Raw genomic sequence first — 27,423 nt, 5'->3', positions numbered from 1 at the left:
AACCACCTGCTGATGCCATGGATAGAATAGTATACTAGGTGGGGAAGCTGTGCTTCCAGTTTGGTAAGGCGGCTAATTTCCTCGTGTGTGAATCTGTGGTGGTTTCACACACCCAACTGAGAAACCTGCTGATTCCCACCCTACACTGAAATTAAACCATAAAATGAAACCATCCTCTAAACCATTAGATGCAAACAGTTCAGTGCTACATTCTACATCCTCTTTCAAATCCGAACTTGCTCGAGAACACCACTCCCTTTAATGTTACCTTCCTCACACAGATATGATTTTTTACTTCCCAGAATAATCAAGCCAACTAATCTCTTTGAAACTACTTTTGGAGTTTTTGAGGACTTCAAAGATTATAACATTTCTCCACTATCCACCACTCTGCTACCCAATACCACTGCTGATAGGTAAATTAGATCACATTCAGGATCTCAAAGAAGCTTGAGTTTACGTTATTTCCTCTCATAAAATCACTAATCTGTCTAACTCCCCATAGAATTGATATACCATCCTTTGCTGACTCTCCACCCAAAACACTGTTATGGATAACTGTTCTGCTTTCTTCCTGGCTCTTGTCCACATTTCTCCTGAATACTAATTCTCTAGCAACAGATCATTTGAGAAAGGACTAACTTCCTAGTGAAATTATCAGGACATTCTCTGGTGGACCAAAAACTGACACAATGCCATGAACAGGGACTTACTTAAGAATCTCTAACAGGATACCATTTCCTTCAGGCTTCTCATGACAGATGCACTGGTCTCTCTGCTGGAGTAGGAGGACTGCATCCGGCTTCCATGTGGGTTGTGAAGATTAACAGTTCCTTTACCCCATAATCTTCCAGCATTTGGTGCACCGGTCTCCCAGGCTGTCTGAATGATCTATTTCCTTACTATACCTCTCCCTCTACAACCAAGGAAGCAGTCAGGAAAAGGGTCTTATTCCTGTACCTCCTCATTCAGGGACTCATTCCCAATGTTCTTGCTCTGTTCAGATGTCCTTTATTTCTACCTTTTATGTTCTTTGTGTTCCTTTCTCTGCTCAAGCATTCACTCTGATGTGTGTTTTTATGGTCTAATTGGATATCTGTTCTGACTTTACTTGTGGATTTTATTCTTATCATCTCATTCTGAAACTCATATAAGGGCCAGCTTTGCCCCACCCCTGTGCCCACAGAAACAGTATCCAATATGTAAGGTCTACTTTGGTTTATATGTACAAATGGTTTGCAGTATGAAAAGTACTGGCTATTTGGTCAAGCTCTTGGTCAAAAATAGACATAAATTATTTTCTCATCTTTAGTTTCTAAATATTCAGATCTCAAATATAAACACAAACATGTGAGCACATACACATACAAACTTGGTGTTTCTCTAATACTTTCCTTCTACCTATCACTCTGGGATGTTAATTATATACATACCAGACTTGATCTTCCTTAGGGGGTCAGAGAAAACCCTCAAATAGAGCTTTAGTTGTCTATGGGGTCACATAGCATCTTTAAAAAATTAATTATCTTTCTTAAATATGCAAAATTTTCCTTTTCCTCACCTACAAGGAGAATATTTCTTGATCATTAGCTTAAACACCCTTGAACATTTGCTTAAAATCCAGAAAAAAAATGTTTTCTTGTTTTTTTCTTGTTACCTTCTTTCTTCATTCCACATTAAAAAATATAGTGAGTTGAACCACCATAAATATACTTCATCACCCATGATGCAATAAACTAAAACCCCAGGACACAGTGTGAAATATGCCATGTTTCATTTTTGATCTGCATATCCTGTATCTGTTTTTGAGCATCAGTACTTTTATATTCTTTAAGCCTCTCTTCTTCAATCCAAACTATCTAAGCCAGTCTTTCCAAAATTCTAATGTGGGTATAAGTTACCTGGATATCTTGTTAAAATACAAATTCTGAATGACAAGGCTCAGGCTGGGGCTTGAAGTTCTGTATTTCTAATCAGCAATTAGGTGACACCTGATAATACTGTTGCAGACCATACTTTGAGCAGCAAGTGTTTAATCAACTTATCTGTATTATGTAATAAGACAAGAGTAGCATCTCTCTTCTCTCAGATGTTGGCAATTTTTCCAGGCAATAAAGCAGAAGACAAGTAAAAGATTCCCCCTGTGGAATTTCTGACAGCTGCTCTGCCCTTATGGGAGTCTAGAGACAATTACAGTGGCAGCTCTGGGGCAGCTCCCTGAACTTCCTCTTCGTGTTTGTGACCGAAGTAGCAGACACTCTTGTGGGCTGATTTTCCCGTGTTGTTCTGATTTGGTGCTGATAAAATGCTTTTCTAAGCTCAAGAATAGAATTGAAAAAAGGCATAATTAAGATATTCTAATCATAATACCCACTGCCGAGTTTGGATTATTTGAGGTCAGCTTACTTCCACTTAATTGTTAGGACATAGTCAATAAGTGCCTTTGGCTTTTCTGTGACATTGGAAACTTACATTCTTTGCAAAGTTTACATTTGATGCAAAGTACAAAAGCAATAGCTGCTGAGCCTCGTGAGAAGCACACAAAAAATATACATTTCACATTCAATTGTTTCTCATATCAAAACTGTAAGTTTTGCTAAAAGAAACACATTGGCCTAGGATGATGAGGGCCTCACCTTGAGCAATCCGCTAAAACACCACAGCCAAAGGATCAGTGCTTGGTCCTATTCATTTCTCCACTATACACCTATTCAGATCTATTCAGGTCCTTTAGGTTAGACCAGTTTAACTTAAAATATTAACAGACTTAAATTCTGCTTTTAGTTTTTTTTCCTGAAATAAAATCTATCCTTGTTAATGTTGCATTTTATCACAGTTATGCAGCAGCAGTAGCATGATGCACACAGGCTTGAGCATCTCTCTCTCTTATCAGCCTCTCCAGGAAAAGGATGGCAGAATTAAGTTCCTAATTAAAGTTAGGAATCTGATTTCCATGCAAGACACTAAGAAATGAAATACATGACTTACAAACAAGATTAAAAATGGAAATGGACTAGATTCTGGGACTAAAATCTAGAAAATGTGATCAAGTGTCTGTGTTTTTCACACAGCACCACTCTGCATTGTGAAATTACCTTGTTCTTTTGGTGTGCTGGCTATTTCTTTGTAAGTGGTTGAGTAAATTTATCATCTCAGTGTCATATGAGCTCACTGCTGGCACTGTTTCAAGAAATCTCATTATTTTTTGATGTTTATGATGGATTAAAGATGAGAATATTGCTGGCCTAAGGGCTTGTTAGCCTTGCCTGTCATATTTGTCAGCTACAAAGCAGCTCTGCCAAAGGGTTAGGAGGACGTTTGGGATAGTGGGCCATTAAAACTCGGTTCCATTACTTACACTCAGCTAGGTTGAGGAAATGGAGGGTAACAAGTGTGAGAAGGGCCCCATGGGATCCATTTTCTTTGTTACACTCCCGAAAAGGAAAAATTGACATGACAGCAGAAACAGCAAGAAGCTCTCTCTCAACATGAGATGGCCACATCTTGTCATTTCTCACTGTGGGTGAAAAGTGCTTGTTTGAGTAACCTCACAGGCAACTCTGGGAATTCTGTGGCCAGGCAATATCCTGCATCATCAGCCCTGATTCTTACAGTGAGCTGACCTTGAATAGCTCTCTGGCCTCTTGGAGGCAGAAGAAGGCTGCCCGAAGTCTTCTGAGTCCTAAGAATAGAGACTATCATGGCACATATTGAGAATAACCATTAATGCGCTGTGATCGGAAATATTCAAAATATTGTCAAGAATATTTTAAATGCTTAATGGCCTAGTGTAAAATGACCTTTACCACTGTAATTTTTAAGTAGCCATTATGTTCATAACTTTTCAGGAATGCCTTATGGTAAGTATAGATGAAGTAAGGCAGCTGACGGCTACAATGTTATTGAAAAATTGATGATCTTATTCATGGTAATGATTTCTGAGTTTCTTTCTTTCATGTTTATGTAGGAGGCTACCCAAAGATGTAGTTACCTTTGGGGATTTCTTAAGACCAGTGTAATTACTGGTTACATCAGATACTCTACTAGCTGATAGATACTGGTTAAAAAAAAAATGCAAGCCCACTCCTGCTTTCATGAACCTTACAGTCTAGTATGATGGTTGACATTAAATAATCTTACAATTATTTTAAGTTGTATGTATAAAATTTGTGTTGTTCAGATTATTTTACTGTATCTGAAATCTATGATTTGCAAGAAACTGTGTTGGGAGTGCTAGGTGATACAGATATGAAAAAACAATCTTCTTGGCCTACATGTGCTTACAGTTTTGTGAGAGAGAAGGACATGTAGAGATTATTATACTATTTTGTAATACATTGTATTGTATGAAGTTAGGAATCTGTCCAGATTTAGCAACTTCTCTTCCCTCCCCTCCTTTTCCTTCTTTCTTTACTTCCCTTTAATTATTCAGCTATTCATTATGTCAATTTCAGGAACTATGTGCTAAGTACAGTCCAAATAGGATCAGTTGACTTCTTATTATATGCAAAGCACAATGCAAATTACTTTACATGCTTAATTCAAGCTATTTTAAAAGTGGTACTATTATTATTCTCATTTTATAGATCAAGAAATTGGAACTCAAAGAGATTAAGTAATTTGTCCAAATAGTTAAGGGAAATACTGGCTTTTGAGCAAAGGTCTGTGTGATTTCAGTGTGTGCTCCTATCCACTATACAATTACATAGGATATCTGTGTTACACAGTGAGATTTTCCAAGGAAAACACAACTTTTAGCCAAAACTGAATAAAGGGAATTATTTCTAAAAAATGAAAATATTTACACAGACCCTTGAGTCAATTTTAATTCATTAACAATGTCCCAAAGTCAAGTAAATGACACTAAAAATGTATTTCTTAATAATACATTTTAATGCCTTAAATAATAATACAAAATAGTGTGTTTACATATATGTTTATATATATGTATACACAGGCACACAGTAGAAAAGACTTTAGTAAAAATATGTTTATTTTAAAAATCACATCCCTGAACTTACTGAGAGAATTACTGGTACCTACTAATTGTTTTGGCTATACCAAAAACAATGGTTGTAAAAATGTAATTCTGAGAAAGTATGACTTTGGTGACTTTGGGCTGGTAGTGAGGGGCGTGTATTGGGGGAACATTCACAGTCCCCTCTGCAAGCACATCCAGGGGGGTAAGAGGGAGGCAACATGAAGCTTGTTAAAGATCTGAAGTACCTGCCTCCTTCCTTCACCTTCTTTGAGACAGCAAAGCAGAAAGGAAGGATTGTTTTTTCCATTATCTTGGTTACCATAGAGGTGGCATGATAACATACACTAGCTCTCTCTAAGTCAGACTTCCAGCTTAGCATAAATTGTATTTTATGTAACCGTGAAATGTAATGATTTACACCTTTTCCAGTGACATTTGAGGGAAACAAAGTTGGAAGTGATTGCATAAGCAATAGTCCCTCGTGTCCTGCTTCTGAGGGAGAAAGTCTGTACAGAGATAGATTGTGCTCTGCCTCAGGAAACCCACAGTCTAGAAGGACTGAGCTGTGAGTTGACCTTTGAGGACCAACAACTATGATGTGCCTAACTGAGTGTGGTATTGGCCACACTAATGAAGCCAGGTCACTCCTGTGTATTTAAGTGCTCAGAGACACCAAAACTAGGCCTGTTTCTCTACATGTAACATGGACTCTAGTTTAAAAAATAACCTCACTAATCCACTTGCCTGGCTGTGCACATCCATCCCCCGGCACAGGCCATTCACATCTACTCACTTCCACAGGCTCTTGCAGGTAAAGGAGGAGAACTGTCACCCAAGGGAAGAATTGGATGTCTAAACCCCTCAAGATAAGTAAACTAATGACCTCTGCCTTAAGGTCTTTTTGGTTCCTAGACAATTGTAAACAAACTTAAATTTGTATTCCTTACCCCTATGGTGTCGTACATGAAACAATCTGATACCTCCAAATTTGATTTTATGCATCATGTTTTAAAAATATAATCCCATTATGCCAGACTTCAGATTAATTTCCTTGAAGCTTTGTTTTCTTCATGAACTCCCTACTTAAATCTATTCAAAAATATATTCCATCTATATCCCTCATCCCTTACATATGGAACTACCAGCTACTGGAAAAGTCTGTGGTCTAGAAGATCAAGGAAAAAGTATTCAGTCTAAATTCCTGGAATTGTTTCCCATAATACTCCCATGAGTTCAAAATTCTTGAATACAAGGACTATGTCTATTATTTCTTTTGAATTCCTCCATGCAGTATCTAGTATGATGCCTTAAATATAAGATGCCTTCATTAGTACTAGAAAAATTTGCCTTTTTAGTATTTGTTATTTATATTTTCAAATCCACATTATTTTTAGGACATAAGTTACTTATTTAGCAGCAAAATGTATTAGGAAATGAGGATCATTCATCCCATAATTGAAAAAAAAATGTATTTAAAAAATTTATCTCTGCTTTCTCTGTACAATATCATGCTCTATTGAATTTTCAAAATTCACTTTTAGCTACTCATACTTTTCTAAGAATAGGATAATGTCTCTATATTTGGTACTAATAGAGTTACTGAAGCTTGAAATTTTACACAATAGAAACACTGTCGTTTTTCTCCCTTTTGACAGCTCTGCTAGTGTTTTTTAATACACTCTAGTCATTCCACTCTTCAGGTTCCACAGATCTCTATCCCCTCAGGGGTGCTGTTTTCTCCCTGCTTTCTCTACCCCAGTGCTTTCTAACCTCAGCGTAAAGGACACCTGATTTCCTCTGTATATTTTCCATAAATTCCCTGTATTTTCCTCTAATAGGCACAACCTATCCTGCCATTTTATTAATTATCCATTGAAAACTGAAAACTCTTTAAAAACCTGATTTTTAAGTTTCTTAATTTATTTTTATAAAACAAAGTACAATTTAGTCAGATATTTAATAGATATTCTATTAATGTCTATACTATAGCATTATATATATTATGTAAGAATATAATGAACAACTAACTATATGCAAAAAAATTTATTTTCAAGATAAAATAACTTTATTTCTGAAAAATCTTAAATCAAGTAAAAATACAGAATTTATAGACAACCTCTAGCATTATCTGACCCGTTCCCCACCCCCACAAAAAAGAAGCAGCAAGAAAAGAAAGAGTGTTTCCTTCCTCCACTTGCCCACTTCAATGAAAGTGGCAAAATTTTACAGTAACTCAGAGGAGATCTGATCCTAGGGTTATTCCCAATCTTACTTTTTTAAAATATAAGAATTAAAATGTTAAAAATGGAAGATGAAACAAAGTATTTTAGTCTCATAAATTAATGTAATCAGAACAACTGTTTCATTTTTTGTGATGTTAATTTAAAACATCACCAGAATATTCAGTAATTATACTTACTGAAATTATATTACATGAAAGTTATTTATTTAAAAATATGAAAAGGTTTTCTATAATAATTCCAGCTTATTAATATTATATATGCTATACTATCAAATATATATATGAATATAAATGAGCACAGTACGCATTTAATAAGCTTTGTAGAAATCTTGAATAGCAAAAGTATGTGCTGAGCTCCTAATTCAAAGGCAAAGATAAATAACTACTTTTCATTAAACTGGGGATTTTGTTACTTTTTAATAATTGAACAGATGAAATGTATGAAGAATTGAGACATTTTCTCTCTCTTTTGGGCTTTTCAAATAAGTTCTACACATAAGTTACATGCACAGTGTAGCATGTAAACCCTTAAAGCTTTTATTCATTTTTTGTATTTTATGGCCAAAAGCTGTTATTTTATTTATGGCATCTCAAAAGCATTATAAAATCTGTGTGAATTAAAGCACTCAGTTGTCTGCAGTTGTTCTCTGAACTCATTGATTAAGAGCCAAGTGGTAATTTATACCAGTGTATCAGGATAGGATCATTTTGTTTCTTGTTTTGTGGTTGTAATAGCTCTGTAATTACTCATAAGGCTCCAGCATGTAAACATTTATAAATTATCATTCTTCCATTCTAATATTTATACTTGAGTAGTAGTGACAGGCAGATTCTTTTTCTTTCATTTCCAAATGTTGTCATATTTTAATTATATTAGTAATAGACTGAGACACTAAAATACCACATAAATTACATAAACTTCAGAAATGGCAGTAGTCCAAATAACCCTGCTATGAGGGGAACATTACAGCAAATCTGAAAGGAAAGAAACAAATTTTAAATGGGATTTACAGATTTTACTTCAAGTTGTCTCAGTGAATAATGAGGGTAATAAAGTGACCATAAATATACTCAGTAAATTTTAATCAATCACTTCTTAAAGTGTCTGTAACTACAAATAAGTAGCTTATTTCTGATAGTAAATTGTTGTTTGAAGGATCAAGTCTACAATAATAGCATTTTAAAGCTGACATAATAGCAAGTTACTCTATAGAGAAGATATGGATCATGCAATCATGTGTCTTGTGTACAGACAGCACGGATGGAGTTGGGGATATGGAGTTGGGGATATGATTGATCCAGCAAAGGAAGCTTCTATATCTGGACAAATTATATCCTAGGTCATGTGAAAAACTTACAGTGGCATCTTACTAAAACTAAATCTTCAAAGATGTCACAAAAGAAGGGAAAAGTATCTAAAAATCAAAGAAAGAGCTTATAAATGATATAAAGAGTAGAACTGAATAGTGCATTCTCCCCAAAATATTATAATACACCCTGACATATGACCTTAAAGTCTTAGTTAAGAATTCATTCATTGATCACTAATAGCAAATGCAAGTTTACTAAGAGCAAGTCATTCAAAATCACTTTGTCTGTTGTTGAGTTTGTCTCAGTTGAGAGAAAAGCAGAACTTGATTAGAAGGTTCATTTAAATATTTGGAATCAGGAAATCTGGGGAGAGAAGACAAACTTACTTTGAAGGAACTGCTGAGTAGAATCAAGTCAGACACTTTCTCAGTAAAGATCAGATGTTGGTGTTCTCTCAGAAAATGAAGGATTCCATGAAGTTATGTTTGAGATCAGTAGTCACTCTTGAAAGAATTCTAGGTTAGCAAGGCAGATTTGAAAAAAGAAAAACATTTTTATTTGGCATATAGATAGAGCAAATTACAAATGCTGTTCAGTTCAATTAAGATCAAAATTCTAGAAATTAGTCTATGAAGTCCTATTTCTGATGAGATTTAACTAGTTTTCTTTATTCCCCCACTATTTACACATTTCAATAAGTTTAAACCAAGTGCTCATTAAGGTTTTAAATGAAATTTTTAGTTCATGTTAAAGATCATGTTAGACGTCGCCTTGATTGTACAAACCGCATCATCTGTAAAAATTTCAGGATTATTTTTGCTGCTTTCTAACCTGTTCTGATAACTACAGTAGCAGGAAATGATCAAGAAGTGCTCTATGCCATTTGTATTGCAATTTGGACTCAGTCTGAACTATGGAACAAGGTACAGAACTTTTGGGAACTTTATTGTAATTGTACAGGGTTCAAACCCTACAAAAATAGGAGGTGTTAATTAACAAAGATCATAAAAGCACACAAGAGTTTGATTACTGACTGGAAAATGTGCAGAAAAATATGCTTCAAAATAAAGCAAATAAAGCAAAACATTTATGCAAACCAGCCCTAATTTTATCTGTATCAGAAACATACAAAACTGTTATCATTTTGATCTTTATTTGCGTTTCACTAAACAAAATACGTGAGCATCAGTAATTTCAGAAGCATTGTAATTTCAGAAAAGCGTAACTAAAGAAGGATAGGATAAATGCACAATAATCAAAGCCATGATGATTACATTTAAATAAATTTGTTATTCTCTCACTTTTAAATTAAATAAGCACAATGAGGAAATGACTATACACAAAATAGGCTTTTTAAAAATAAAGATATTTATCCCATTGACTCAAATTCATCAGCTTCTAAAAGCAATGAAAATATGAGACAGTAACCAAATTTAATCTGAAGCTTATATCTCTAGACTTTGTCAAAGATTATAAATCCAATCATTCATCACCACATGCGCATATCACTCACTACTCACTGCTCAGGCCATAGTTAAAATGCAGGATAGGAATAGGGCTGAGTTCACACTTGATTTATAAGAACTTGGAAATGTCCAGAGAGTAAGCCTTGGATTTTCTTAGCATTTCTTTCTGCTGTGGTCAGGAGGGATAGAACACCTCTTCTTCCCCTCTGATTTAGACTGAGCATTTGAGAGAATACAGAGCAGCTTGAAGCAGCTATTAGGAGGAAAGCTAGAACTTTTCTCTGTAGAGTGACAAAAACTGCATAGTGGCTATACTAAAGAATTAAATGTCCCCTTAAAGACCAGGCAGCCTCATCTTCACAGAAAACCTCTAAAGAGGTAACATGCACTGCTCGAAGTCTTTTCACTCTCTTATAACATATGAATGTGACAATCAAAGAGGAGAAATGGAACATGGCAGAAAATGAGATTTTATCATCAGTAAGGAATGAGCAATCACTTGAAGAACTTTATTCTCTCCTACCATACCTGGTGACACTATTTGATTATTTCCCATCTTTCTAATCAGTCCCTGTCATTGCCTCTTCTCCTGATGATTATTCTTTACTGTTAGTGTTTTCCAGTGTCTGTCGTGTATGGCTTCTTGTTTCATCTGACTTTCTTAATAAAATCTCGGTTACATGTTCTTTCCCTGTCTCTCATCCCTCCCTAAATCCTGACATCCTTTGCCTTTGCCTTCTGTCATCCATAGGGCATCATTAGCAAACCCCTCAACCACTCCTCGGACATTCAACTCACCTCTTGGTCTATAGAAGTGCCTCAACTCTAAGGATACTGCTTCCCCACAGATGACCCAAGAAGTAATCCATTTTCCCTCAGATGACTGGGCCTGGGGGCGAAGTATTTCCTCATTTCGACTTTTACAAACTTTTTCTCCTTTCACTAGAAATCCATAGGTCATAAAAGTGTATCACCTGTGCTCTCCTGATTTCAGTGCCATACCCCTCCTTTCTGGGGAATACTACTGTCACCATTGTCAGTGAATTTAATACACAATTAGGTTAGCCTCCAGCATGTTGGCCTCTCAATGAGTTGAACTTCTCTACTCCAATGATCTTGTCTGCCTCGCTAATTCATCTACTGCCTCCTACAGTCATATTCTAAACTTTATTACCACTACCCACACCTTTCAGAAATTCAATTCCCACATATCCCCATCTATGGCCATCCCTCCTATCTATCCAGGTCACTCACTCTTAATACTTTTTTAACCCTCCTTCAGTAGCTGAAATTCTATTGTCAATCGTACTTACTCTCTTGTATACATATTCCCCTTGCCCCTCTCTCCTTTCATGGCACTCTCTTGGAAAAACTAAAATCCTATCTATTTCTAACTAAAGTTCTATCTATTTCACACCTGTATCTGTGCAGCTGAATACCACTAAGAAAAACTCAGAAATATATTAACTCTTCTCCCATTAATGTTGTGGCCACAAATACAAAGTTGTCTCTTACTGCTGCCTTATAATCATACTCCACTTCAAGAGTCCATTGCCCCACTTAGACAACTATTTCACACCTCTTTTCTGTTTAAACCTCCAATACCCCCTCTCCCAACTTCACATTTACCAATGATTCAGTTTTGAACTTAACCAAGAAAACTGAAGCAGACAGAAGACAGCTTCAGTAGACCCTTCTCAACACATTCACTCACCTTTCAGCATCTGAATCCACATGTCTGCCTTACTGCATATTACACAGAAGAATATCCATGATTCTTTCTAAAACTGGTTCCAGGACTGTTATATTAGGTCCCACCCCTGCCTCATCTAGAACATCATTCTGGCATTTCTCTGCTCACTTCTACATCATCAATATTATGCTGTTTACTGGCTCATTTCATTCAATCTACAAATGTTCTCCCTTATACCTTAAAAGAAAAAAATCCTTCTCTTGACACCTGTTCCCAACTATCTAGTACCCCATTTTTGTGAAAATCCTTTTCAGTAAAACCCCTGAGAGAATTAGTTTGTTTTCTAATTCCTGCCCTTGCTTCTCTCCTAGCCTCCAAATGGAGAGGATTTTCCCTCCTACTTCACAAAAAGCACTGCTGTCAAGTTCACCAATCCCTCCATGTGGTAAAATCAAATGTTAAGTATCTAAATCTTATTTTACTTGACTCATCAGCAATTGGTCACTTTTTTCACAGTTGGTCACTTTTTCCACTTTAATATACTTTCTTCCATTGGGCTTTAGGACATCACAAACTATTGATTTTCTCCTAACACACTACTAATTTCTTCTCAGTCTCCTTTTCTGGCTCTGTGTCTTCTCCCTGATCTCTAAATATTATAACGCCATAGGATTAGCTCCTGGATCCTCTTGCTTCTGTATCTGCATTCATTTCTTCAGTTTCTCATCCAGGCTCAAGTTATTATATCTCTTGAAATGTAATTGCATATATATAATTACATATAATTTTATCCAACCCGTACATCCCAAATTCAGATTCACATATCCAACTGTTTACTGCATATCTCCACGTGAATGTCTGGTTAACATTAAAAACCCAATATAGCCCAAACTGAACATTTAGTCTAGACATCTGTACCTCAGTTGATGGCAACTCTATCTTCCAGTCACTCGGGTTGAAATCATTGTAGTCATCCTTCACTCCTTTTAACCTCTCACATCCTAAAAAAAGCTTGGTGGCTAACTCTTTGAAACATTCAGAATCTGATGATCACTCACCCCTCAACTGCTGCCACCATAAAGCAAGTTATTATATACTCTTGCTTGGATTACTAGTCATCTGTAACTGTCTTTTTAATCCTTACCTCTTACTGTTTGTTCTCAAATGGTCAGTATGAACATTTTTAAATTTGCCATGATACAGTCCTGCTCAAATCCCTGGAATAGTTCCCTATTTCTATCTGAGTACAAGTGAAGATTCTTACGGTTCCTACAGCTCTATACCTTCTACCTGCTGCTCCCCCCAACCAACTCCACCGCACACACAGGTATATTCTCTGAATTCATCTACTACTTTCACCTTCTTTCTCTCTTCCACACACATAGGCCTCTTTTCTCCTCTTTTTTCTCCCATAGTATTTATCAACTTTAATATGTTTATTCACTTAATTGAAGCAGAACCTAAGTCAAGAAATCTGGGGACTTTTTGGGGAGGGAAGGAGGAGAGTCAATAAGGGTATGTTATGTTATCCAGCAAGGTACCACTGTGAGCTGCTAGAGTCAATCCTACTAGAGACACTGAGAGATCATATAAAAAATATACACAAGAACTGTCAAGGAGCTGGGACACTTTTTCACCAACTCCTGCATGTTAGTGTTTGATAGCTACTCCTGGTGGACCACAAGAGAGTCCTCAGGAAAGAAGTACAAATAGCTGGAAGTTGGGGAGACAGTCATGGGAATATCAGTGCTAAAGCGTTATGGACAGGACACTAATGGAGTTTTACATGCTTTGGCATATTGTCTGTACCCCTCAAATAAAATATAGATTCCAAAGAGCATGAATATTCATCTGTTTAGTTCATAGATACATCCCAAACCCCTACAACAGTCTATGATACACATGAGGTGCTCAGTAAAGATTTGTGAAATGAATGAATTTGGTCATGAAATGACCTTCCTATGTATAATGACCTCCTAGTTTATTTCTCTAACCCTTCTTTGATATCCACATCAGTATTTCCAAAAGCATCCTGGCTATCTCCATGTGCAAATCCTACAGGCATTTCAAATACCACCACTATCAGCCTCAGACTTGGTTTCTCTGTCACCATCCCCCCTATTCTTAAGAACAAGGGTCATGGTGTGAGTTTAGCTTCTTCCCTGTCATGAGCAATTAAGTTTTACCACTGAGCTATTTCTTGAATCTGTATTCTCCTTTCTATCTCCATGGCAAGTATTTTAGATCAGACCTTGGTAATGTCTTTTATGGAATATCACAATAAGCTCTGAAATACCCTGAATAAAAACTTTGCTTGTTAATTTTACTCCTTCAGCCTTATCTATAGTAGTACAATATTTATATAGTAGAATGATATTTACAAAGCAAAAATGTAATTGTGTCACTTCATTTTCTTGCTTAAAATTTTTTGATGTCTCTTAGTCATTTAGAGAATGTATTTTAAATTTATTATTGGGCATGCAAGACCTTTCCTTTTTGACCACAACCTTTCTCTCTCACCAAGTCCCCAGTTTAAACATTTATCATTTTATTTAACTAATATGTGCTAGAGGCACTGCTATGTGCCACATTCTGTTCTAAGTACTATTATTTAAGAGCATCTTCCTTTTCTGGAGTAGGCCCAATAATATTTAATGTATATAAAATATTATTTATATAATATAAAATTATTAGTAGTCATATATATGACTAATCAAAAGGTTTTGTACTATTCTTTATTCATAATAAGGAAAAGTATTATATTTTAACTATGCTGTTGTGATTGAAAGAAATCACACTATTTTTAGCACCCCTTATTACCTTCCAAGTACAGAAATGTTTGGTCATGATGAGTCTTGATCAGAACATCATTACCTCACTGAAATATATTTGATGATTAGATCCCTCTCAATGCTCCAATAATATCAACATAGCAACTAAGCATTAAATGTTCCATTTGTTGAAATGTGTGTAGTTCATATTGTGTGAAATCATAGATATAATTTGATTAAAAACCATAAAAGTAATAATTTTCTAATTCTTCTCCCATGAAAGAGAAAGATAGTAATTTTGTGTTTTTTTGTTGTTTTTTTTAGCAGGGGAGGCAACATTGCTTCAAGCCTATAAAGAGTCATTTGATCAAGGACTTCTCAGAACAAGTAAGCAGTTTAAAAAAGCTTCTTATGGAGCTTACTTTTTAATATGAATGATAGAAATAACAAGCAAATACATACATAACTGCACAGAATAATTCTGAGAAAAACAGAGGCCTAATTAGACAGATTGTTTAGAGAAGGCCTCTCTGAGGAAGTTTGGTCTGAGACTTCCTGAGGGAGTCAGCCTAGAGAACTAACAGGCAAGCCTCCAAGTTAGAGGAAACAGAAGACTCAGAGGCACTTAGCTGCCACAGCACTTTTATGTTCAAGACTCAGAAAGCTTCTGTAGATGGAGCACAGTGGGTCAGGGAAGAGGGGAATGAAATAAATTTGGAAACAAAGATGGAGACTGGCTAAGGGAAAAGTAGAAATCCTTGGTAAAGAGTCCTCATTTTATTCTTGGTGCTCTGGGAAGTCTTCAAAAACATTCCTAATAGGGAATTATTTAAGTCAGATATTTAAGCAATATTATTCTGACTTACATGTAAGAATGTATTGTGAAAAGATAATAATGAAAGCAGGGATACAGGCCACTGTGAGATGTGTTGGGATTATTTACTGGCGTAAGTGTCAGATGTTCATCTGTATATTCGTATCTGGAGTTACAGGCTGTATTAGCTTGGGCTGCCACAACAAAATGCCCTAGACTGAGTGGCTTCAACCCAAGGAATGTATTTGTTTGCAGTTCTGGAGACTAGTAAGTCCACAGGGTACAAGGAAGGTAGGTTTTCTTCTGCGGCCTCTTCTCAGGCTATCAGGATCTCTCTGTGTGTACAAAGACAGAGAGAACAAATTCTCTGGTATCTCTTTGTATAAGGATGCTTAATCCCATTGGACTGGGTCCCAGCTTCATGAGCTCATCTAACCTTAATTACCTCTTAAGTTTCCATCTGCAAATACTATCATACTGGAGACGACAGCATCAACATATAAATTTGGGTCAGGGGGGTGGCAAAGGTGATGCAATTCAGTTCATAACACAGGTCTCGCTGATCATGTGAAATTAAGGAATTTTTAAGAAGGAAATCCAGAACATAGGAGGTATGAGGTTGCCATGGGTAATAACACAAGGGCTTTCATTTTTATATCTTCATGATTTTTATATGCTTCGCTCTTCCTTAGAACTTGAGTCTGCTTTCTGCTGGCTACCATTAAAGATACTCTGATTATTTATTTAGTACTACCCATGCCAGGCACTTTACATCCTTTAGCTATAATCACAGCTTTGCCAGGTAGGTATTACTTTCTTCATGTCACAGGTGAAGACACTGAAACCTAGAAAGTTTCAGTAATTTGACCAAAGTCCCATAACCAGAATTGTATCTTTGGTGTATGTGACTCTAAATTCCTCATTTTCACCTATCCTGCTTGGCTCCCTAAACCAATGCCACAAGCCCTAAACCTTCTTTTGATAAATTTTACTCGCAATCCTTTTCTCAAGATTTTGTATTTATACTCATTTGTATTTATAGAACATCTTTCTCAATTATAATAGATTTCTTATTGTAATGTAACTAACCTTGAGCATCACCATCCATATCATGTATTTTTGTACCACTCTGGCCAGGGTGGAAGCAGGCATGCAATGAATGGTTATTGAAATACCCCAAAAAGAGGTAATTTTAAAATTTGTATATGAATTACTATAAAAGTAACTTCTCTTTGCAATATTCTGATTTGATTTCAATGCATTTACTCTTTACAGACTCTTCTAGAATTTTAAATTATTATAATTTTAAGAATTTAACAAAATAAACTCTTTTCTCTGAGATTTGTCTGTAGAATAGGGATTTCTCTAAGTGTCCAGAATTTACCAAAATGTAACGGATATAATAGTAACAAGCCCAGGGATATGATTTAGTGCTTCTTTTTTTTCAATTTCATCATCTGTAAAATAGAGAAAACAGTATCTATCCCCAAAGAATTTGTTAAATTTCTTGGATTGCATGTTAAACAGTCTCATCCAAGGGGGGTAATTACTATTAATAACCTCAAAAATAATTAAGTGTTAATGGAATCTTATTTATGTCTTATGCATTTCTGTTAATACACATACATATCAGTTCAATCATTAAAACTGAAAAGAATGTATCCTGTTTTCAAATTTCTTAATTTATGTATAAAGCTGATTTTTAGCTTTGAAAAAAAAGGATGTGCAGAGCTCCCCAAAAAACCGAGTGCCAAACAAATGTTGCTTGGATATGCTCACTTAAATGAGACTGTGGTATGGAATGTGGTCTGTGTACCTGTGAGGGGGTGGGTGTACTTGCATCTTTCCAATGGCTCTTGGATTTCATTTTTCATCTATTAGACCTAAATACCTTACAGAATTAGTCTTTTCCCTTTTGGGGTTACACACTAATAAAACTACAACTATTTTTTGATTGATTGGTATTTTAGGCGATGACTCTATATACATGGTGATGAAAATCTCTCCCTCCCCCATTTCTGTAGGGAGTCAACAATTCACTTGCCTTCCAGGTTCTGATTCTAGTACGGAGTTGCCCATCGGGGCCAGGAACTTTAATATAAATCCCAAGGTCATAGTTATATCCCCACATTGCCCCTCCTGTATCTATGCAGATACTGTGTGTCAGGATGTCACTTACTATTATATCAGTACAAACTGCTCCCCTTTGTCAGGGCTAGTAAATGATCTCATATTTGCATTAATCATAATGTATAAAAAACCTTTTTTCCTCTTAGTTTATAGTAAACTGTATATCTTTTGTAATTTAAGGGGAGTTGGAGAATTCAAACTATAGGTGTTTGTGGAGACATATATACAGACGTATATATTTCTCTAGCTATTTTAAAATATACATGTATATACATACTATATACTGTCTGGAAAAATTAGGAAATGTCTGCTTTGAGTTTGCCTCAGTAGTAAAAGTTCATGATTGTCTTGTATCTGAAAAATAATATATATTCTTGAAATTGCTTCCTTTATTGTCTCATGATATAAACAATATAAACAATACCTTTCTCTTTACTTTTTCCAGTTTCAATCAAGGTCAAAGAATTTCCACTTTCTCTTTCACTCTCCAATCTGTCCCCTTCAATCTTTTCCTTTTAGTATGGGAAATATGTTCAAATAACATTCTGTTTCAAAGAACTAACCTTAAAAGAAGTGGCACTGTGTTTTTATATACCTCAAATATGATTAAACCCACCAGGCAAACCTGTCAATTCTCAATTAGCTCCCAGCAGCACAGGATCTTGCAGTACATGCATGTGCTGAAAAGGACATATTGTGTTTCTGGTCATATTCCTGGGTGCTGCCAGTCCTTTGAATTACAAAGTGTTTTCTTTATCATGCTTTTTTTTTTTTACTTCTAGTTAAGTCATATTGCTGGCATATGAGCACATAGTAAAAAATTTTCAGTAAAAGAGAATGTTTTACTTCTATTGTATACTCGTGCTGAGACCTATAAATAAAACAGAAGTGTGAGTCTGTTTCACTACAGAGACCAGCCTGTGTTCTCTTAGCAAAATTATCCAAATGACACTGGAAAGCATTAGGCATGTAGACAGGTGAAAATGGAAGTACATTCAGACTTTTGGACAATTACACCCAATTTGTGTGACCGTATTCCTCTTTCTAGCATTTCTCTTCTAAAGTCAATTACTGAGTAAAAAATTTTTTAAAAAAGCTATTTTAATGCTCATCCAGCCCCACCTAAGGTGGAGAAAGGCAAGTGGAAAATAAATGGGTCTTGGATACTCTTGCCTTATTGACTATACTTACTTTGAAAGGATGCTTTCACCATCTCTGTGGATCTGCTGTCTGTGGGTCCCAGGTGTTGTTGATATTTTAATTAATAAGGACACCTCAAGGCACAAGAAGATATTCTGAACATGGTTAGTAAATGTCCATTGCTTTCCTGGGTAGACAGTGTGTAGCAAGTTAATTTAGAAATGCACTAAAATGACCTCTAAAGCACTTTGCAGTTCTGAAATTCTATTATGAGGAAACAATTAAATAGAGCAAGTTTCCAATGTGTGCACCTGCTCTTCGTATCTTCGGAGAATGGAATGACAATATACCCCAATAGAGACAGATTAACAAACAGACAAGTTGGAGGTGGTATTGGCCTAATATTTTGAAGACTTTGCCTCACAATTTTGACTATTAAAAACACAGCTGGCATATAAAGGAGTTTTATATGAGTATGTGTTTTCAAATTCAGGTTTGGTTTATGTGCACTACATGAAATCATTTCAGATTTGTATATGCAGGATTGTACATGGAGTATATACAAAGATGTGATATCCCAGGGGTAACATTTATTTTGTTATTTGCAAGAGCTATTCCAATATTACTAAACTATAAAGCATCTGGAACTGTAGGTTGAAAAAATGCTTTATATTTTAATAGCTGAGACAAAAACTATTTATCTTTTTTGTATGTGTGAACTGAACCCAGCGCCTGAGGTACAATTCCCAGACACAGGTGGACCCTATCCTGTCCCTGCCTGTCCCATTATGAAGTCTAGCAAGTGACAAATGCTTATTGCTATTTGATGAGCTGCTCATTTCATTATTTGCCTGGAATCAAAAGTGACTAAAGCAAAACCCCAGGCCACAAGGATTTATTAAAGCAAAACTCTCTCATTGATATTGCAATTTGTGGGGCTGGATATTTCTGAATAGTGAACCAGTCACAGGGGAAATGACTTAAATGGAAAACACTGAATAATAAGATCAGTCATTTTCCTAACCTTTAATATAAACTTAGGTCAATGAAATGGCTGACTACCAGGCAGCTGGGAAGGAGAACTGCTTTGTTGTATGGTTGCTCTGAAAAACAGTGTTAATGGACTATCCACAGAAATGTTTGCAGGCTGGACATCTTGAGAGCTTTGCCACTTATGACCTTTCCCTGTGCCCATTATGGACAGTGAGGAATATCAGGATGCACTGAGGGCAATTTTCTAGAGAAAAGTCAGAAGGACTTGATAGGAAAGGGAGTTGACCTTTTACATAGCACAATTCCCTTGTCAGTGTTTCATAAATACAGATATACCAACCTGCTGACCTTCCTTCAGATACTCTGATTTAGAAAAAAATAAATAAAATAATTATCACTTTTAATTTCAGGTCACACTTCTCAATCTTTTGTAAGGGTTAGTTCATACCAAGCTGTTCATTAAGATCATTTGTATCACCCTAACGTAGTCATATATATTTCAAAAGAGAAAAGAAGAAAACAGAAAGAAGCCATCTGTTTCTACCAGTTGTGTGTTTGCATACCTTATACCTGGGAATTTATTCACCATGACAGATGATCACAGAGTCACACTTGGGTGTTAATTTCTCTGTTCTGGTTGCTCCAGCTGTTATTTTCTAAGAGGGTAGAAAGTCTCTCAGAAACAAGTGCTATGGAGACATGTTCTCTCATCTGCAGTACATAAAAATGTGTTTACATCTTGCTATTACATGTGCTGTTTTACTGTCTCTCTTGTAAATTCCCCTAAAAGAAACAGTTCTATGTTTCATTTGCTCTATTGCAATCTCTAACTCACTGGGGCAGATGATATTAGATTGACAATTATAATGCAGACAGATCATTCAGACAAATATGGTGTGGATTTGAAACATTCAAACTTTGTTTCTATCCCACTACAAGCTTAAATATATTAGGTGAATTATATCTTTGTATACATACATATTATTTTGACATCAGTACTATAAATTTTCTTTTGCTTATATTATGTTTCCAATAAATTAGTAAGGTTAATAAGGCCCACAAATAAGATTCTTGGTCTTAGTTCATTGTGAGGTGCAGGCAGTCCTCAATTAGGGCCAAATGGAATATTCATCTTCCCTCTTCAGAATTGTCAAAGCAGAAAAAAAGGCCTAGAATATAACCTCAAGGCTTGTTTAAGCAAAGGGGTTTGCACACTCTAACATAGTTTCCTGATACATTAATACTTTAACATGAAAATCTCTGATATCCAGCCCCATCCTATTTTATCCCCATGCCAGTTCCTTTCTGTAATGGCAGGTTCCCAAAGGTATTCTGAGGAGAAAATGCTGCCATTCAGGCTGCAACATAAGTGATATATCCCCCAGAAGAAAAAGGTAATATCATATCAATAAGAGAGCAGCCAATTGCTGATTATTTTAGTTTTCTAGAGCTGCTATAACAAAGCCCCACAAACTAAGTAACTTAGAACAACAGAAACATATTTTCTCATTTATTACTTACAGGTCTGAAATGAAGATGTTAACAGGGTGGGTTCCTTCTTAGGACTGTGAGGGAAGAATCTGTTCCAGGCCTTTCTCTTTAGCTAGTGGATGGCCATTTTCTCCCCTCATTTGTTCACATGGCATTCTCCTGTGTATGTTTCTATGTCCAAAGGTCCCCTTTTTGTAAGGACACCAGTCATATTGGATTAGAGGCTCACCCTACACCAGTATGGCCTCATCCTAACTTAATTAATCTCATTCTGTAACAACTCTATTTCCAAAAAAGGTTGCATTCTGATGTACTGGGAGCTACAACTTCAGCATATGAATTTTGGAGGACCAATTCAACCCATAACACCTATGTATTTTAGGGACATTCCTCCTGCCTACAAAGGATATGAGTGGGATAGTCAACATCATATAACCTCAGGGAAATAAAAAATTGAAGCCACAGAAAAACAGCATTATAGTGGCAGAGGATCCACATGTATTTCAGTAGAAGGATGGATATATTAATTGTGGAGTATTCATAGCAGAACATTACACAGTAGTTAAAAAGGAAAGGAAAACTAGTGCTACTTGTAACACAACAGTTGAATCACACAAGCTTTGGTGAGGCTGTAGAGCAACCAGACTCTCATGCACTGCTAATCATTATAAGCTAATCATTGTCTACAACCACGGGACTGGAAAACTGCTTCATACTATCTATTAATGTCACTTATCTCATGACCCAAAAAGCTCCCTTAAAGATCATGTACCAAAGGAAAATGAGGGCATATGTGCAGTAAAAGATGTACAGGAATGTTCACAGCAGCTTTGTTAATAATATGAAAAAATTGGAAGCAACCAACAAACCCTTCAACAGTAGAATGGATAAGTGAATTTTGATATACTCATAGTAGAATACTACATACTGATTAAAAAGAACAAAATTCTGTTCATGCAACATCATAGGTGAATCTTACAGACATAATGTTGAACAACAACAAAAAATGCATGCTACAAATACCATTTATACAAAGTTCAGAAACAGGTAAAATTAAAAGTGATAAAAATCAGTGGGGTGTTATCACTAAAAAGGAGACCAGGTAACTTGTAAAGTATTGTCCCCATAAAAACATTAACATGAAAAAGCCAGTTAATAAAGGCAGAATCTGGTCCTATCCTCCCTACACTACCTCCTTACAGTGAGCAGTATAAAAACTAGGGAGATGTTACATTACTACTAGTTCTGAGACTCGATTGTACTAGGCAATTGGGGAATTCCCACCTACCTGAGAAATACTACTGGCTCTCTACCTGCCTAAGTTAGGAAGTAGTAGTAGTAGTAGTAAGATAGTTTCTTCCTCACTTTCTGCTCCAGTCCAGCCCCCTCTCAGACATCTCACCCACACTACACTCTCCTAATTGATTATGTATCAGGAAATTCCCTTTTTATAATGGGTATTTATGGAAAATACAGGGCTCTGGGGGATGATTAAGATGTTCCTCTATGTTACATTTATTTTGCATCTTCTGCATTTGAATCAAGTCAAAGCTCAGGCCAGGGTCATTTTTAATTCCTGCCAGAAGGCCAGAAAGGGAATATTTCCATTGGAATGAGTCAGGATACTCACCAAATATTTACACATCCTTTCACACCCTTAACTCTGAAGTGAAGAATTTGTGAATTTGGAGGTATTCCAGAATCATATAAATTCCTCTATTTTGGATTCAAAACCAAACCTCTTGAAAGAGAAGACTAATCCCTATTGAAAGCGTAAGGAATTGTTTATAAATTGTCAGGAAATAAAGATTCTGAATAGTTAACCTACCATTTCCTATGGTTCTTTATAGAAGGAAAAATATGAACCTGCCAGGTGAAGAAGTTGAACCTTGAGGGACTCCACATACTTTTAACATTGGATTGTGCACAGAGGAAGGAACTCCTCCAGGGTCCATCATATAATGAGCAGATACATGTTCTGAGAAATGTTGCAAGAAGTTCTCTTTCTTTTTATTTGTTCTCTTAATCATTTACCTAATTAATTACTTTTTTAGCAATAAACTCTATGGCATCCACCTTCTGACTCCTAGAAGAGCAGTAATTTGTGCCTTCTGATCAATATATTTCTGAGTCAACCCTCTCTGTCACTTTTCAGGGACAAAGGGTCTGAAATATCAGGATATTTAATGGATGAGAAAAAATAAAAATGTATCAAAGACAATAAAAACTGAAGAAAAAGTGATAAAGTATGTCAATTATCAGGCCATTAATAACTTCTTAAAAATAGTTTTAGTAGGGTGATGCTAGAGTAAAAGCCTTCAGCTGTTTTATTAAAATCTGTGTAAGTGACTGGCTAGGCTAGGAAAGTATGGACCCTCTGTAATCATTTCAAACATTGCTGCTATATTTGTTGGATACTTTAATCCTTCAAGACAGTAAAATGACTGTTAAAACTATTTGATAAATGCCTGTAGTCAGGACTCATCCCCATGTATAATGGAGTGATGGTGAACTTTCATCTAGTGGCCCTTCTTTTCAGTTCTTGTTCTAAAGCCCAGGAACCTAATGCTCAAAGGACAGCCTTCATGGCAGAAGCAGCCTCTCTGGTCTAGGAGAGCCGGTGCTCCCCAAATCCACGGTTACATAAAGCTCTATCTGCTTGGTCTCTGTACTACAAAATGCTCACTATTGCTACAGTGGGTGGGGGTGGACTAATGTGATGGCATCTTATAAGTTTACCAATCCCAGTTCAAATGGTCAACTTTTTATGAAGGTACTTTAAGAAGAATTTAATACTGGGAAGTTCAAAAAACTTTAAGAAACAATTGAAGGTAAGGGTCCACCTCTTTCTCTCCAAATCATGCCACATATATGTTCACTGGCTCTATTTCTCTAATGTTGGTCTTATCTAAAGTATTAAAAACAAAAATGGTAAAATTGTAGGACACTAGAAGTCATCCATTAACACATTGCTTTCTATGAATACAGGGCACAGGCTGTAGCATTCTGGTGTACCTCTGGTTTCAGCCCCTGTGCAAGTGAAGGTGTATGTCTTCTTGCTATGAGAGGTAGACATGTTATTAAATCAACTCCTTCTCTAGGGGCTTCTATTCTTGAAGTTTCCTGTGACATATGTAGGAGTTTTATGACAGGAAACAATGTACAATTGGGCCCTTTAGGAATATTTTTGTTAGAAGCCAACATGAACTGAAATAACGTCCTACTGCAATTGGGAAAATTTGCAAACTCTCTTACTTGAGTGCATCTCTAATTCCCAAGAGACCATCTCATTTCTGCACATAAAGCTGGGGAGAAGTCAGCTGACTTATGTAAGTAAACAACTATTATATTTTATTGTGCATGGACAGTCTATTAAGGGGTAGATACATTATGTACTAGAGTTGAAGATATTTTTTCCTCTCTCAATACTCTTGACAACTAAAGCACTAACAAGAGCATTTAAATAATATATGAATAAGTACTGGACCCTTTCCTTTCCCAGGTCTCACCTTTTTGGTCCTCAGATTAGGTCCTTAATATGAGAACATGTGGAATTCCCCATTGACTAAGACTCTGGACAGCACACAGAATTGAATACTGCTGAAATCAGTTTCCTCTGCAGCTGCAAAATAGTGATCCCAAAATACTTTATCAAAGACAAATAAAATATGGACTTACAAGTACACTTGAAGTGATAAAATTATTACCACCATGTCAAAACTTTTAAAGAAAAATATTTAGAAAATTAGTGATGTATAGATTTCCCACTCTCAAATACTTACTTGTTAGCATTCCTTTGTTCATGCTGATATTTTATCAGGACCCCTGTGGCACGGCAACTTAGTATTATAAATACATATTTTTTACTATGTCCTTGAAAAATGCTAAACAATTGAGGTCAGAAAGTGTCAGCTCTTAATTCATTTACTAATTGTGATATATTTGGGGTGTTTAATTTGTACATAATTTTTTACTAGATAACAGGTTCTGGGATGGGGAGTAGGAAAGACAATACTTATAAACACTGTTTTTGATGTAGGAAACACCTTCTTAAATCCTTTTATTTCTTATTAACAATTTATATATAGATAATGTTGCTGTGTGGGACAACTTGGTGTGTAGAGATGTAGACAATGTGGGCAGCAATCTGAATACTTCACTATCAGAGGTTTGGGTGAGTCTTTTTAAAAATAGTGGATGAGAACAACCATGTTTCTCATATACTTTTCTGAGCTATTTAGAAATAATTTCTTTGGATTAAAACAAATGTTGCTTTCTTTTCAATCAGCAGAGACTAGAAAATGTTTAATGTCAACAGAAGTACAATGATAAATTTGAAAACCTGTCCATTATCTTACAAAATCTACATACGACATGTGCCACTTGAACATAAAACAAAGATGTATTCGGTGTGATTGAAAGTTCTACAATCCTAGAGGCAGAAAAGGTCTAGTATAATATTGTTCTAGTGATAAGAATAATAATTATGTGCCATAAAGAATTATGTAAAACCTGGAAGTTAATGTTTCCCCTCAAAGTATTAGTCACACATTGATTATTGTAATGTTCAGGCCTAGAACTGTGAGTATATAAAACTTAAGAAAGCATAGAAATCTTCTCAGAGCTCATTCAAGGAAATTGTTCGATTCTGTACTTTGGAATACTGAGAAATACTGCTATAAGAAAAAAGAAAGATAAAAGCAGGGAAGAACCCCAGGAAAAATGAAGAGCTTATTTTGTATAATAAAAAATTGAGGCAGAAAAAATTATCCTCTTAGAGCATTAACTGTTTTCTTCTCAAAACAGTAATCCTGTGATGCATCATACAAGAGGAAAAAAGTTAAAACCATTCATATACATATACAATATCCATTGTAATATTAATTGTAATCATATTTTGTACTCAAGTTCCTTTATGTAGCAGTATTACTTTAAATAGTATCAAAGTAAAGCACAGTTTAAATTGGGACTAAAAAGAAAAAAGTAAATATTGTGTAATTTTATGATTCATTCTGTATAATGATATTGCACTTTAAGGAGTAACATCTTAATGTGTAAAAAAAAATGCATTTGACACATACTTTTACTTTCTGGCATTATTTTTGCATCAATAAAACTTTGTTTTAGAATAGAAAATCTCCTTCCAAAGTCTGTAAATCAGTTAGTTATAGTTTTTTGCTACCATGTAACAGAAGAGATTACATGTTGTTGAGGCAAGTATGGATTTATCACCTCTGGGTGGAATGTCCTTCCCCAGTCCCTATTTGAATCTAATACACACTCCACCTTGCCAAGCCTTAATTCTCTGAATTATTACCAAGCCTTAATTCCCACAATCATGGTAAGTAGATCCAAGAGGGAAATTAAAAATTGCTCTCAGTTCATTGCTGGAAGCATACTGGGATTACCTTAATTTTAAAGATTGTTTTTTCCCCAAAATTCAATATTCACAGGATCATTATGAAGAAAGCAGCTGCAAACTTGCTACCACTATTAAGTTAAAAATTGTCCTTACCAAGGGTGGAAGGTCTCTCAAAAGAGGGGCTCTGTGTTCATTTGAAAAACTCCAAATTATGTTAAAACTAAATGTATGTGAAGACCATAGCAACATCAAGCAAGCTCCTTGTAAATAGGGCTATTATTTTATTTGTTTTCTAAATTTTACTTAATACTTTCAGAAAAAGAGCAACAGGGAAACATTTTTATTCTGAATCTAATTTCAGTACACATTCTAGCTTTATGTGCTCTGTGCTATAATTTTGATTCAGTTACCAACATTTGTTTCATAATGCAGCAGAACCCAATTCTGCGGAGTTCAGTACCTTAATCATCCTTTATTTTCAGTCCTTCCTTTGTTTTAAACAAGGTCCATAGACCTACAGTGTAATTTAAATTTGAATAAGCACATACCCAAAGATTTCATTCTTTAATATTTAAATATGTTTATCTTAAATACTATAAAAGTGTCATTGTACTCCTTGAATATTTAAACATGTATTTTAAAAATAATTTCCCTGAATATTATTTTGATATGTCTTAATGGGAAAAAAGCCAGATGTCAAATATACTAGAAATATATTTTTTACTGTGACTTTTGACCGTGAAGTTTATATTCATAAAAAGGCTCAGTTAAGAAAGACAGTTGCAGGATTCTCTTGTCCCTTCCTGGCCTGAGCCAGGAGCTCTGTCTTCTTGCTTTATCTCTAAATAAAAGCCTCCCACTTGTTCTCCTAAAAAAAAAAGTAACAAATAACAGGCCCTCAAAAAAAAAGAAAGACAGTTGCTATAAGATACACCTCATTTTAAATACTTTTAATTACATTTTAAAATTACATTATAATTTTTTTTTTATAATTATAAAAATTATAATTATAAATAATTATAAATTTAA

The 27,423-nt window shown here is 35.5% G+C and overlaps 1 long non-coding RNA gene across 2 annotated transcripts in view; it reads left to right on the top strand.

Annotated features, from left to right (window-relative positions):
• The window catches only part of LOC118932334 (uncharacterized), a 925,389-nt gene that overhangs the window by 819,736 nt on the left and 78,230 nt on the right, over positions 1-27,423 (top strand). For both annotated transcript variants that reach the window (XR_008994104.1, XR_008994103.1), the window contains one exon: positions 14,789-14,851. This is a non-coding gene — a long non-coding RNA (uncharacterized LOC118932334). The remainder of the gene's footprint in view (positions 1-14,788; positions 14,852-27,423) is intronic.

This window comes from Manis pentadactyla, chromosome 2, assembly GCF_030020395.1.
Source record: "Manis pentadactyla isolate mManPen7 chromosome 2, mManPen7.hap1, whole genome shotgun sequence".
Lineage (NCBI taxonomy): Eukaryota > Metazoa > Chordata > Mammalia > Pholidota > Manidae > Manis > Manis pentadactyla.
Note: the sequence above shows the minus strand (reverse complement) of the source record. Positions and strands in the feature narration are given on the sequence as shown.